The 13311-nt window shown below is 42.0% G+C and overlaps 1 long non-coding RNA gene across 1 annotated transcript in view; it reads right to left on the reverse strand.

Moving 5' to 3' along the window:
- Positions 1 to 13311, reverse strand: part of LOC112547401 (uncharacterized) — a 155526-nt gene that overhangs the window by 19281 nt on the left and 122934 nt on the right. The window contains exon 4 of the long non-coding RNA XR_003091147.2: positions 898 to 999. This is a non-coding gene — a long non-coding RNA (uncharacterized LOC112547401). The remainder of the gene's footprint in view (positions 1 to 897; positions 1000 to 13311) is intronic.

Here is a 13311-nt window from a genome sequence, read left to right on the forward strand (position 1 = left end):
TTAATAAAAGTGAAGAGAGAGACACTGAATATGGGGAAAGTGATATGGCATAGAAGAAGAAGGTAGGAGTGCAGGTATAGAGTGATATGGTGATGAAGAGACTGTAAGGGAGAGAGAAGACTGATATTAACAGCCAATCAACACGGGGTGGAGAAGAATCAAATGGGTAGAAAGTATTTTGAATGTCTGAAGATCTCTGCTTTGGCTGCTTCTGTTGGAATTTCTGGTTGGTTCTTCTTAGCAAGCCCCTACCCCCTAATCGCATGGTGAGGGACCACTACCTAGATCCTACTATCCTATGCTTTGAAGCAGTCTTCCTTCATAATTATGGCTCCGGATATTCCAGGCTGATGCTGGCCCCATTTTACTTCCCTTCCTATCAGTGCAGCAGTCCCTGATTTGTCTGATTCCAGAAGGTAGAGGCAGTTGCAGACTCTCTGGCTGGTTCCTCTTTTCAGTTATAGTTTTCTCTATAAGCCTTTGATTTCCTCCAAAGGCCAGCTATCTATCACCGAAATGTCTGCACATATCTTAAGTAAGAAATGTCTAAAGTATCAAATGTCTTGTGCATTTCCTCCATCAAGCTGCCAAATCAGCAGCATATAAAGATACAAATTTAAATATTTTTTTAAATAAAATGATCAGCCATTGTCCTTTTTGCAGCCCCACCTGCAAGATCTCACTCTGTCATTCCCTAATTACACAATGCTACTAGATACTGTCCTCTTTAAAAACCTTCAAAAAGCCAATCTTCCACCAGTGCTCACCTTCTCCAACTTAATTCTCTTCCAGTAAAGGACCTGAGCAAAATGCAGTGCATGGGGGGAGAAAAATCTCAGATCATGAGTCCTCTTTCTGAGGAATACAAATTCTTTAGACAAGCAACAGTGTGCTCACCATTTGGAGGGATTTGTTCACAGAAGTCCTTAGTGTACCACAGCTCTAGGAATTACCTCCAGGCTATCTGGCTTCATGCCCAACCTCTCCACATGAACTTTCCTGAAAATAAAAACACCAGAAAGTATAAAAATGTATTGACTTGTCTGCAGAAAAGATTTGCAGGCTGTTTGCTTTCTTGTAAAGTAAAAAATAACAAGGTTGATGTGAGCAAACAGAGAGGCATAAAGTAGCTAAAACCTGTCAATAAAAAAGACAAAGCATTATTCTGCTGAAAGTCATTCCACTGGGGATTATCTCTAAAAGCCACCTTTGTTTTCAGCACCAGGATTTAGAAAGTACTTCGTTTTATTTATTTATTTTAAGAAATGTGGATAAACTCAAGAACACATGAAAGAGATGGTCAGTGAATATATCCACTGTGATGATTATTTTATCATCTGACTAACAGCAAAGTGCATTGTGAAAAGAAATCCCTATAGAATTCCAAGCCCTTGCTGCAAAAATCATTACAGTGACATATTCCAAAATAACTGAGGAAGGGAGAGAGAAAACAAGTTCTAATTCACATTTTCCTAGAAATTCTTCTGTCAGTGGAATAGAGTTTTCCCCTTCAGAAGCAGCTATGCAGTGCCCCTTCCCACTGCTCCCTTTGAAGCCCTACTGCCAAGGACTGACTATCCAGCTACATTTACCTTGGACTCCCAACCTAATCCAAACTCAGCATTTGTTCTCAACATTTAGAGGCAAATCAGTGAAAGTTGATACAATCATACTTCTCATACATGGGTTTGAGAAGCAGAGTTGACTCAAGAAAAGTAGTGATGACACTCCATGGAACTGAAACCCCACAGAGAAGCTTCTAGAAGGTCAAGGAATGAGGAAAGAATGCAACACACCGCCACCACTGTGGAGATACAGACTCCCCTGTATCACAAACAGAGAACAGCATAGGGCCCATTATCAGCACAATGGGATCCAGATCAGTGACTGGTGTTCAAAAGCACAAAGACCCTACAACTAATAAATTATAATTACAAGTCTGACCCATTCCTGCAGTCATCACTGTTTAGGATAAGGTCGCGTGTATGTGATATGTAATATTTCAGTAGCTTTCCCAATTTGCTTTGCTCAAAGATAGTATGCGCAGCAAAGTGAACTTGCTTTGAACAAAGATGGAGAGAGGTCTTATTTATCAGCACAATAGGTCCACAGCCTGAGCTGTTATAGGGTACATCTAGACTACACCCCTCTGTCAGCAGAGGGATGTAAATGTAGCACTTCGAAAGAGCAAATGAAGCTGGGATTTAAGTATCCCACACTTCGTTTGCATAATCACATCATGGCACTATTTTGAACAAGAGCCATTTTGAAACTGAAACCACAGTTTTTCAACAACAAGGTGCCTTTTTGAAAGATCCTGTACTCCTCAAAAAACAGTGCCATGACGTGATTATGCAAATGAAGTATGGGATATTTAAATCCCCACTTCATTTGCACTTTCAAAGTGCTTCATTTACATCCCTCTGCCAACAGAGGGGTGTAGTCTAGACATAGCCATAGAAAGAATTCATAGGCGTCTGAGGTTTAAATATTTTTCCACCTTCTTTCTGTTTCAGCTTTATTTCAGGACTTCCGGTTTAACCAAAGCAACACAGACTTGGCAAAACTCCTTGGCTGCTGCATTCCTACCATACCATGGTAAGAATAATTTTTAAAAAAGTAAAATAACTGCAAACAGATTTGCTTTTGTTACACCTGAGAACTGATTCTGGTCAGAAAAACAACACACCTTATCCCATGGGAGCATTCTAGCCACGCGCTAACACACTAATATAACCCACATTCCTACTGGGTATGGTGTTTGGTCCCATCTAGTGGCACTCACAGAATTTACTGAGAAAATAATGAGTTTTCTCTACAGCATAAGCTGAGAGCCAGCTGGCTTTTGGCTCATGTAGTCGAGGCTCAACATGCACAAAAGCTCCGGAGGTCCCAGGTTTAGTTCTGTCTGTCACTGTTACACTAAGCCTAACTACACTCCAGCCCCACATTTACGTGCTGAGCCTAAATACACTCAGCCACACTTCATTAGTTCCTAAGTGAGACTTCTCTGAAATGACTCTGGAACCTTGCTGGAAGTTCATATATAAAACTCCAGGCAACTGATTGGTTCTGCTAAGTTTTCTCCTCCTAGATGGGACAAAAGGCAACAACATTATGAAGTCCCTTCCACTGTGCACTGAAAGACCTCCTTAAGATGCGTGGCTTCTGATACTGTATCAAATGTCTTGTGAATATTCAATACCACTCCTAGAGAGAGCATGAGGGAAAAACCAAAACTAGCAACAGCTGTCAAGTTGATGTAACCCACACCCCTAGTGGGTGTGATGCACTGTCCCATCTTCTGGAAAGCTGCTAATAAGCCGCTCTGCTTTGTTTAGCTAAAGGCTCCACAGCCACGGAGCCTCACAGCTTCCATTGGCTCTGGTTTGCGATTTCCAGCCAAGGGAAGCCATGGGAAGTGGTGTGACCCATGCTGCTCTACATCCTTAATAGAGAGCCAGATGGCTTTTAGCTCATGCACTAAGCTCCAGATGTCCCAGGATCAATTCTGCCTGTTGTGTTACATTAACAGGTTCTAATGCACCTGTTTTATTCAGGACAGTTGTCCAAACATCACACAGTGAATTACTTCAAATTACAGAAGAACAGATCCAAAACCACATGAACTTGAACTTCACCTTTCTGTGCTTCTGGAAAATTTAGTTTACTTTGTTTGCTTGCTTTCCATTTAATACATTCTCCCTCTCTCCCAACCTCACCTCAGGGTTTTGCATGTTTAACTTTACAACCATGAATAGGCCCATTAAATGTGAGGACTACCCTATGTTAATTGTATGATCAGGCTTCAAATGACTTCTATACCTGAAAGTGTATATTGCATTATGCCATGGGCATATTTAGAAAGGATAGTTTAAATCTTCTACTGGAATAGATAATTTTGTATGTTATTCAAGTAAATTAGTTAAGTAATACATGATTGATACTGGAGTAATGAGTATTATCAAGTTACTATTACATGCTTAAAGAAAGCTATTGCTTTACCGCAATATCAATATCTATTCCTTTCAAAGCAAAAAGCCTAAAAGAAGCAATCCTTTACTCAGAGCATTTACATGTACATTAGATCCTATCTCAGCAATATAAAAACAGATTAAATGGATGGGATCTTTAAATTTAAATAGAAAAAACACTGTTAATTTCACTGTCAAAGTGTGCCATGCCACACTCCAGCAAGCATTAAGTGGTGGAGATCCTTCTAGTTACACATCAATTTTCAAGAACATTTTTCCTCTTTTTTGTGCTCTGGAGTAAATTTTTAACAATGGTTAAGTCATGCCTCTTTTTAGCAATCAGTGCTACAGTAATTCTCAGAAACCAGAGTCAAGGAGGAGCCTCATTTGACATTTTATATAGAATATCTAATTCACAATGTTTTCTGAGCAATTTAAGTCCTAATTCAGCAATTAGGTTCTGTTTGTTACAGTGAGACTCTATATAGGACCACTGTCCTTGCATACACCTAATTTTAAGCTCATGGTTTTAGAACATATAAGGACCTATGGGGACAGATTATATCTTAATATAGTTGTTAAGACCTTCTCCAAAGGTCCTTATACAAGCTATGGCATATGCTTACAATGAGGTGTGTTCAAGAGAGAGACAATGCTCCTATACAGTGCCTCACTGAAACAAATAGTGACTGCATGAACCTTGTTGCAAAATTAGAACTTACACTGCTCTGAAAACAGTGTGAATGGCCTCTATTGTAAATCTTACTTAACATAAAACTAGATGAATCCACAGCTGCATAACCCAGAACAGGAAGGAAAGTAGGGTAGATGTGAAGAAGTTAATTTGTATTATTATAGGAGAAATTTGTAATAATGCATATTATTCCGGTTGCCCAGCACTTTCCTATCATACAATTGGTTGCTAATAAGTTGCCAAACTTTTATCATTTGATCTGAAATTTTCCCTTCCTGAGACAGACTGAAATATTCTGGAAAATTTCAGTTGAAAAGGTGCAGCTCATTTCATAGAGTGAGATTCGAAAAAATATGTTTTGCCATGTTAAAAAAAATCTAGTGACCTTTTCTTTGAGATGGCATAAAATAACCCCTACTGAGCAGCAAGGATTTGAAATTTGGCAGAGGGTGTGCCCTTTGTCTCAAGAATACACCTTTTGTTATCAGGCCGGCCAAAGAGTTTGAGGGTCCCAAGGCAGGTGGCTGCACCGTGCAGCCAAGCAGCTGCCAACTAGGTCAGTGAGTGAGCGGCCAGGCGGGCACCGGGCAGCAATGGGCCCTGAAGACATGAGACGCAAGGCAACTCACCTTGCCCTAAGGCTGGGCCTGTTTTTATCGTGAAAGTCTGCTCAAAGTTGACCATATCATACACCTTTTAAAATAAAACTTGATAGAACTTTGCAGCTAAATTCCCTGAAAATTCTGTACACCGAAAGTATGATCTACTGAAGGGTCAGCAGGGCTTTCTCTGAAATTGTAGTTCTGACCTGGATCAGGCACTGGAACCGAGAATGTTCACACCTAGAGATGGTTGCGAATTTTTTGGTGAAAAATGTTGATATGTCAGAATCAAAGCTTTTCATAGGAATTGGACCAGTTTTGACTAAATTTTTATCAGGAAGGTTCAGGCTGGAATTTCAGTGTGGGTGACAGGGTGAAGAGGAATAGACAGATCCCCACCCTAGTAGTTAGGATACTCTTCTGGAATATGGGAGATCCTAGTTTCCAGTTCCTGATCTGGCTGATTTAGAATAGCCTCCCACATCCCCCGGGAGTGCCTTAATTACTAGGTTATACAGTCAAGCTCTCTGGAGCACAGTTAATAGTGTATATGAATTGGCATAACTTCAACAAGAAAAACTAACCCTGTAGTTACAGCAATCAAACAATACAGACATGAAACAGAATTGTCCATATGTCAGTTGAGTGCCCTAACCCTGGACTATTGTGGTACGTCTAGACTACAGGCTTTTGTCGACAGAAGTTTTGTCGACAGATACTGTCGACAAAGCTTCTGTCGACAAAGAGCATCAAGACTATATCCAGTTCTGTCGACAAAGCAAGCTGCTTTGTCGACATGACAGTGTAGACGCCAAGGACAGTGTAGATGCAATAATGCCTTGTGTCGAAAGAACTCTGTCGACAAAAGGCCTTATTCCTCATAGAATGAGGTTTACAGCCGTCAACAAAACTGCGGCAGTGTAAACGCAGGTATAGTTTTGTCAACAAAAGTCCACTTTTGTTGACAAAACCCTGTAGTCTAGACACACCCTCGGATAGACAGCAGTGTGACTCTCTCTCCGTTATACCTTGATAAGTGATTTGGCTCATTTTATTCAATAGCAGGCTACTGGAAGTGCCCTTTGTATTGTTTGGGCTAGGCAATTAGTTTTGAATGAATAGCTTATTTTCGTTTCTCTGCTGTGTTTCTGTGCTGATTTTAGTACTGATTTAAATTGTTTTAAAAGTTAAAGTCTTTCCGTCATCTGTATATTTATTTCCCAATGAAATTTTTTGAAAGGTCCAGGTTTTTCCCCCTCTTATACAGAACAGAAACAAATGTCAAAACCTGAACTTTTTTTGCAAAATGGAATGTTTGTTTTGCTATCTCCTGTCAACCATATTGCTACTGGTCTTGGACAGCATGGAGGATGACGTTGCTAGATTTGAAAGAAAATAGGACAAGAGGCTGACAAAAGGGAGGAGGAGGAATAGATTAGGACAAAGAGCTAGGGGAAAAAGGGGAACGTCTGGAACCATTTGGATAAAGGCAGCAGGAGACAGATCTCATGAGGAGCTGGAGTGCAGTGGGAGAACTAGGACTTGCTGGGCAAAGAGAATGGACAAACAGCTGAGGAAAGTGTGGGAGAGAGAAAACTAAGATTGGAGGGGAAATGGGGAATGTAGGGAGGGAAGAGAGATACATACTAGCTGAGGACGCAAACAGAGGTACCTGAGAATGGCTGGGCAAGGAGATTGGGACAGAGAGATAGGGTGGAGACTGAGTCTAAACATGGGGGGAGAAACTGAGTAGGGAGGCTAAAAGAGTGGAGCTAAGACTTTCCTTGGCAAGGAGATCAGGATTCAATGAGAAGCCAGAGAAGTGGAGACAGCTTGCCTGTGTAAACTTAAATTTGTTCCTTTATATGAATGCATTATGAAATAGTCTTAGTTCCATGCTGACATTATTTTTTTCCATAGGACCCCTACTTCATTCAGTGTCCAGGGTGAACAGTGGGAATGAATTAATAATTCAATATTTTCTTTTGTTCAATAAATAAACCATGGGGCCACACATTGAACACTATTCAACCCTGCTTTGAAGACAGTCAATAATCGCTGTTGTGCAGTGCTCATCATTATACTATGAGTGCTTCACAAACATTGCTTAATTTATTTTCACAGCACCCGTTCAGAAAGGGGAGGTGGTATTTTCCCCTCTTTAAAGATGAGGGGGCAAAGCACAGAGATAAAGGTCAAAAGCATCCACTAATTTTGAATGCCCAGTAAGAGACACGTAGGACTTGATTTTTCAGAGCATGTATCATTAGGTAGCACTTTATATGTTCAAAGCACATCTCCCTTTGATTCACAGCTTTTCTACCAATCAAACCTCAGGGTCTATAGTCAGGCAATCAGAAATTATGGAACATACAGATAATGAAAAGATTGGTTTAAGTCAGGAGATGTGGACCCCAGCTTGCCTATATCTAGCACCTGCGGCTTGGGCTCCCCCACCCCCAGCATTGGGGAGCTCATGCTGGCACTCCAGCCCCCAGCAGACCAGGCTTTTCTCGTGGACGCCTGGGGTAGAGCAGCTGGGGTGCTGCCGGGTTGGTCCCGCAGCGCCGCTCCTCGGTGCTACTGGACCAACCCGGCAGCACCCCAGCTGCTCTGCCCCAGGTGTCCTGATTCAGCCACTGCTGGTCAGTTTCAGCAGTGGCTGAATCAGGACGCCTGGGGTAGAGCAGCTGGGGTGCTGCCGGGTTGGTCCCGCAGCACCGCTCCTCGGTGCTACTAGACCAACCTAGCAGCACCCCAGCTGCTCTGCCCCAGGCATCCCCGATTCAGCCACTGCTGAAACTGACCAGCGGCTGACTACAGGAAGCCGAAGGCAGAGTTGCTCTGCCCCGTGCTTCCTGGAATCAGCCGCTGATCAGTTTCAGCAGCAGCTGACTTGGGGACACCTGGGGTAGAGCAGCTGGGGTGCTGCTGGGTTGGTCCCTGCAGCGCCGAGGTGCGACGCTGCGGGGACCTACCCGGCAGCGTCCCAGCTGCTCTGTTCCAGGCATCCAGATTCAGCCGCTGTTGAAACTGATCAGCGGCTGATTCCAGGAAGCCCGAGGCAGAGAAACTCTGCCTCGGGCTTCCTGTAGTCAGCTGCTGGTCAGTTTCAGCAGCGGCTGAATCTGGACACCAGTTCCAACTTACGTACAAATTCAACTTAAGAACAAACCTACAGTCCCTATCTTGTACGTAACCCGGGGACTGCCTGTATACAACTTTCGACTTCTACAACAAATGAAGTGGGCATGCTACAGACAAATCTCCTTCACTACAAGAACCTGATTCGCCCCCAAATCAGGTCCAGCCTGTGCACTGAATGAGGCAGGGAATCTGTGGGTGAAAAACATGTAACCATTTAATGAAAGACTGAATCACAGTGTGTACATAATAAGGGGGCTGATTAAAGTTGTATGGGCCACCTTAATGTTGGCATTTTCTAACTCCTAGAGTGCTTTATTCTGCAACAATCATAATAATCTTTTTGAGTGAATTATGTTTATAATACAATTGTACCCAAAGACTTCATTCAGGATCCCATGTGTTAGCTTCTGTAAAATCTAAAATGTAGACATGGCCTCTGCTTCAAATACTGGTGAAATAAATGACCCAAACTGATGACCCCCAAAACACTAATTTATGGGGTGCATTATTCCACTAGTGACATGATTCAAAATGGCCAGCTTGAAGGATTTACAGTTGCCTTGTTGTATTTTTTGAGTACAGTTTGTAACCTGGTTATTGGGAAGCTCACTATATGACTATATATGTAACAGGAGCAACTGGGGAAAGCAACAGGAAGGGTTTAAGCTAGCTCTCAGTAAACACCAGTCCTTAAGAGGGAACACCAGATATTTTGACAATTCTATCTCTAGGTTCAGCCATTCTAAAACACTGGTTTTAATGAAAAAGGCCAAAGCCCAGGGCCACAGAAGAATAAGAGACTATGGGCAGTTTAAAAAGGTGCTCTTCTCAGGAAAGGGGAGTAGCTGTTTAAGACAGCCAGAATACCAAGCATGACTCCTCTGGAAGTTAATTCTGCCCAGGTTACCACCAGGAGATGGTAAGCTAGATATGCATGTATCTAATTTTCTCTAATAGCAAGATTTTATAACTGATGCTATACAGTCATCGGATAGCCTTCTTAACATCAGACTTCCAAAGGGAAGAACCAGAACCCACAGCTGCTGGGTAAGCACACTTGATACACAAGAGCTATTATAACCCTGTCTACACAACAAACTAGGGAGTGAGTTCCCTGCTCACACTGGGATAGTCATTCTAGCTCTGATCAAGCGAGGGCAGGTCTAAATAGGAGTGTAGTTATGGTATCACTGGTAGTGACAGCAAGAGCCAAGTCTCCACTGTTGTTTTCCATGCTGCCGGGGCTACACTAGTATTCATACTCATGCTAGCTCACAGAGCTCACATGAGAATTCACATAGGGGCAGAGGAAGCACACCCCTATCTCATGGTGTAGACATGCCCCATTCTTTGGTTAATTGTGGAATTTTATCTCAGGCCAATGTGACAAAATACACCCTGTATTCACCTCCTACACAGCACTGTCATTATCGTGGAACAAAATATGCCTGGTATTATTTGAAAACCCACAATTTGGTGGTCAGTATTGTCCTGATAAAATCCATGTAACAACACTATCCTGTATGATATTAACACATTTTCCAAACTTCACGACCCTGCCCAAGCAGAAGTCCGCAAGCAGGTCTGTCCTAAAGAAAGGAACAAAAAAAATGTGTGCCTTAATTTGCATTTAGGCAATAAACAGACTCTTCAAGCAAGGAAGTAAACAAAGGAAGCTCAAGCAGGTGAAGAAAAACAGCACATATCAGCCTTCTCTGCAGACTTTCTCTCTCAATTCACAGATGGAAAGGTTTATCATGAGTTGACCAGGAACTATAACAAGCAGGAGTAAAAACTGCAAGGACACCCCTCTTACCAACTGCCCACCTCATTCTCTGCAGCTGAGAAGATACATGGAAACAGCAGTTAGACTGTGGGGAAAAAGTCCTTTTCTGAAAGTTTGGTCAGTAATCTGCTGGTGCATGCAGTATGAAAGTCTGCAGAGCAAATATGCTAGTTTCTCAGTAGAGATTAGTATCTTTATTTTTCTTGTAACCGTTTCTGACTTGAAGCCTCATTACTTTATACTGATTTAAAAATCTACTTTTAGTTGTTAAACTTGCTTTACTATTTTCTCTAATTCAGTGTGTTTAAACTGAAGTGTCCAGGAAACTACTTAAGACAAATGGACATATTATTCCTTTACAGGAATAATGGACTTAATATATTTGTACTGTTCAGGAGAGGATTGGGTATGACAGTACATACAGTTCTTGGATAAGATCTGGGATGTCGGGGGGGAGTAGAGGTCATCCTGCTTTATAACCTAGACTGGTGAGAGCCAGGGTGTAGTTGGCGTACACATAATCAGCTCTGGTGGGCAAGCTGGAAGGCTGTTTGTAAGCAGCTGAGGTGAGAGTTACTACTGCAGGGCATTATGCCGCACTCAAGGATTCAAGGCAGGGTGACAGAGCCCCTTATTAGTCTAGACTGTGCCCTGATAGGTCACAAGCCTGACATGACAGGGTGCACTCAGAGAGATCAGAAAGGGGACAGAGGTGCAGCTAGCCCTATAGTTATACCACAAGGAGAAAATACCCCTTCTGCCGAAGGCCTTGCCCCCTTCTAGGGGCCTGGAGCTGGGCCCCAGTACCCATAAGGTTTTTAATTTGCTTTCACCCCTTAAATGGAGTCAAGCATATTTATCCAGTACCCCTTTAAACAGGAGTGGAACAACTCTACAATCTATGCAGGTTTGTTACCAGAATTGGGGCATCTTTTCTATGAATGGGGAATGACATCTACAAGTGGGACTCTCACATCTGCCTGTATGGTTAAAAGTTAGTCCTTTAATGCAGCTTTGCAGCTTATTGACAGGATCTCAGAAATCAAGAGGAGTTAACAGCCATAGTTGTTTTGAAGAACTGTTTAGACCCGACCCTGTTTGCCTTAAGGGACAAACTCATAACATACCTTATGGTATTTGTGAACATAAAAAGCAGAGGCTGAGCTATGCAGCCAAGTCTTGATTAGAGAGTGATGGCTTTAGAAGAAGGTGGGAAGACTAAGTAGTCTACTGGGTTGTTATAACTTTTTTATCTTTTGAGAAGAGGAACTATTTATCTGGAAGCTTGCTTTATAAAAAGTAGCTGCTTGGAATGTTATAGAAATAGCCCAAGGGCAGTAGATTAGTGAGAAAAGGGCAGGTGAGGCTCTCAAACATGCGTGATGAGTGTCAGAACCTCATGTTAGGTAAAATAATAATAATTTGTCTTCCCTGAGACTATTGCTAACAATCCCTGCCATTTTTAAAGCAATGTTTCCTTTTTTCCTCTGAGCTGAATGCAAAATATTCCCCATAACCATTACAATGGCCTATTGTGCAAGTCCAGCCCTGATGATTAGTTAATGGGCCAATGTCTCACAACTCTACGGAGCTATCCAAAGTCACTTTTAGAGACTATTTATAGTTTTCTGTCTGCTGCACAGCTGGATTCATGGGGTGAAATTCTGATCCCCACCAGCTGTATTTCATCCATGACACCTAAAGTACCTGGCTTTATTGATATAATGATATGAAAATTGTACCAACAAAAAATAAATACATCTATCTTACAGAAGAAGTGTTTACAAAATTTTAACATGTAGCATATACAGAATCTAGAAAACTCTTTCAAACCTATAAAGGTACTAACTGAAATCGTAAGCAGTTATAGAGTAACAAAGTTCCATATCTAGCATTGGATGCCCATCTGAATTTCTGCATCTTCATTAGAACCCACAGTACATTTAACTGGTTTGCCAAAGCCTTTCTCCAGAAATTATAACTTATTTTTAGAGAGGGGTCCTTCATACTAAAGGATCCCAAAGACATTTCTAAACTAAAATATATAATTTCCATCCTATACAAACTTCTAAAATCCTTAGACATGAACCTAAAAACAAATTCCCAGAGCAAAACCTTGGATTCATACCTAAATTATCAGTCAAAATCTTGGAGAAAGTTGGAACATACTTAAATCTGGTTAGATTCTATTTAACTGTGGAACCTTCAACTTCAGCAATATTTTTGGTGAAAAACAAAGCAAAAACTCACCATTCTGAGGCAAACACCAGATATGGAAATCTTTAGCCCAAATGGTTAAAGTTTAGAAAACATAAGCTGAATAAGTGGACCACAAGCTAAATATGAGTCAGCAGTGTGATGCTGTTGCAAAAAAAGCAAACATGATTCTGGGATGTGTGAACAGGTGTGTTGTGAGAAAGACACGAGAAGTCATTCTTCCACTCTACTCTGCGCTGGTTAGGCCTCAGTTGGAGTATTGTGTCCAGTTCTGGGCACCACATTTCAAGAAAGATGTGGAGAAATTGGAGAGGGTCCACAGAAGAGCAACAAGAATGATTAAAGGTCTAGAAAACATGACCTATGAAGGAAGCCTGAAAGAATTGGGTTTGTTTAGTTTAGAAAAGAAAAGATTGAGGGGGGACATGATAGCCATTTTCAGGTATCTAAAAGGGTGTCATAAGGAGGAGGGAGAAAACTTGTTCATCTTGGCCTCTGAGTATAGAACAAGAAGCAATGGGCTTAAACTGCAGCAAAGAAGGTTTAGGTTGCACATTAGGAAAAAGTTCCTAACTGTCAGGGTAGTCAGACACTGGAATAAATTGCCCAGGGAGGTTGTGGAATCCCCATCTCTGGAGATACTTTAGAGAAGATTAGATAAATGTCTATCAGGGATGGTCTAGACAGTATTTGGTCCTGCCATGGGGGCAGGGAACTGGACTCTATGACCTCTCGAGGTCCCTTCCAGTCCTATCGCTCCTCCTCCCACCCCTGCTCCCCCTTCCGCTTCTTCCGTCCGGGGTTTACCAGAGTCGTCGACAAAGGCTTCCTCTGTCGACCGTGCCGCATCTAGACTGCCGCGCTGTGCCAGATCAGCTGATCGTTGGCACA

Source organism: Pelodiscus sinensis, chromosome 3, assembly GCF_049634645.1.
Source record: "Pelodiscus sinensis isolate JC-2024 chromosome 3, ASM4963464v1, whole genome shotgun sequence".
Lineage (NCBI taxonomy): Eukaryota > Metazoa > Chordata > Testudines > Trionychidae > Pelodiscus > Pelodiscus sinensis.